The sequence below is a fragment of the Petromyzon marinus genome, chromosome 11 (genome assembly GCF_048934315.1).
Source record: "Petromyzon marinus isolate PM22_M1 ecotype Great Lakes invasive population chromosome 11, UKy_Petmar_22M1.pri1.0, whole genome shotgun sequence".
Lineage (NCBI taxonomy): Eukaryota > Metazoa > Chordata > Hyperoartia > Petromyzontiformes > Petromyzontidae > Petromyzon > Petromyzon marinus.
In genome coordinates this window covers 4,123,341-4,125,636 of record NC_133677.1, presented here as the reverse complement: position 1 = coordinate 4,125,636, position 2,296 = coordinate 4,123,341, and positions in this window count along the sequence as shown.

Sequence of the window (2,296 nt, the reverse complement as noted above, 5' to 3'; positions counted from 1 at the left end):
TAAATGACGTCACGCACCTAGGGGGTGGGGGGTGGGGTCAGACATTCGTGATGATGTGTGACGAGGGGGAGGGGTTTGAGAAATGTGACGTCACATCAAAATGCGCAACTTTAAATAAATATAGGCAACACGTTCTACTTAATTAAATAGACTTTTTGATACATGTTTTCTCCTACAACATCAGAGTGCAGCGGCACATTACATACGCACTACAATGACAATAATTTAAAGCGATTTGAAGCATGTTTTATATATATTTTTGGGGGGGAGGGGGCAGAGCTTTGTGACATCATATTTGAGGGGGGGGTCTGACTTTTTGTGACGTTGTGTGACGAGGGGGGGGGGGTCAAAAATCGTCCAAAATCGCGTGACGTCATTTATGGACGGCCCCTTTGACAGATTCCACTGAAAGTTTATGTAAAAATGTTATTGATTATTTTCATAAACGAGACACAACGTTGGCGACACGCGTCTCGTGACCCCGTGAAGTCACGATTGTTTCCGATGGTGGCCTGGCTGAAACTGGGTCGCCCATGCGTATGCCTAGCCCTACCACGTGAACAAGCATCTCGATTAAAGCGAGCAACTCGGCCAAGTATAAGTGGGTCTCGCGGTCCACTTTGCAGCTCGCTTGGCATGGTAAGGCTGCCATTGATATAAATGACCCAAGAATGTCTGTGTGTAACGCGCGTGACGTCACTACACATGCCGCACCCCCCGTCATTAATATTCATGAGCGGGTGGATTTTTTCACTCACCCAGAAGGTCGAGCGGAAATACTTGTTTTTGCAAATTCGCTTTAAGTTTGACGGGTTTTTTTTTAAATGAATCTAATTAATAATTCTACGCAGAAACAAAGTGGATATGGTGTCTTTATTTATTTCTTTAGCACTTGAGACAAAAGGTAAGTCTAATTTATGCTTCTACATTATGGCAAAATGGACATTTCTCGGTGATTTTACAGATATAGTATCGAATTCCAATTTATTTCAACCCCAGCGACCGAAAGCAGAAGATAATAAAGTATCAGAGCAGTGAATTTGAACAAATTGAAGGTCAGTTATAGACAGTGCTACATAAAGTGGGGTGTTATATGACATACTTTTGTGCCAGATTCACTGCCATTAAATTTACACAAGATACAATTATACTCTGCTCAATTTTTTTCGTAAATATTACAGCTTCCGTCCGTGGACGGGCAAACAAGATAGTTGATATCTAAGCTCAGAACACGTTTAGCAACATCAGCACCAAACGGGCTCCACCAATCCACCGCCTCTTACTTTAACGAGCACGGAAATTAAAGGAAGCGCGGTTATTCATTAACGCCCGTCCGTTAAGTGCACAGCTGACTCACACCGCTATTCTTTATCTTGGCTCGCGGTGGTGTGAGAATTTACACTTGATATTCAGTACTTAATTTGCATATTGTGTCTGTGCGTCACACCTCGAAGGCGCAGAGACGAGTGTCATTATCAGCCATGGCTGATCCGCCTTCAGCTGGCATCTCTTGACGATCCCGAAATATTATCAAACATCGAGCAACTTCACACATCGCTCCATCTCCTCCATCGACATCCTGTCTGACTCGTTCCAATCCTTGGCTATCACTCCATCATTACTCCTGACCACCGGCCTTCATCCACACTTGCCAAGTGTCCTGCCTAAGCAGGTAAGGCCACGGAAATGACAACAACATGTATGGGGCCCTACTGGTTAAACCCAATTTTGAACAGGGCGTGTAGGCTAATGATCTACGTTGAAAACTTATTTCTTTGGAACTTATTTTTGTGTTTATTTTTTAGCCCCCCCCCCCGCACCTCCGAATAGCATGGTTGGCTACGTACGGTGCGAAAGAAGCTCACATACATACACACATCCTTTTCTTCATGCTCATTAATTTTTATCTCAGCCGTTGTTCTAAAAATATCCCCCTGTTGATCGGGTTGGGAGTAGAGGGGGCAGGAGGGGAGGAGATCTCTGGGATCGAGGCCTCAGAAAATTTCCACGATAAATTAACACCTGGCAATGCCAGAAGATGATGAATCTATTTCGACAACCCAATCGAGTTTGGAAAATAAATAAACTGTCTTGGTTTCACCTAATCATCTGACTAGAGTTGACAAAGAACCGTGGAATAGTACAGATAAATAACTTAACCAATCCATCACTCAAACGATATTGGCAATAAAGCAGCTTTACACAGTTGACTGTCCAAACAAATGCAACTGAACTGATACAATCACCAAACATCACCTTGCCAGTAAATTAATGGCAGCATTGATAGCAGCCGTGA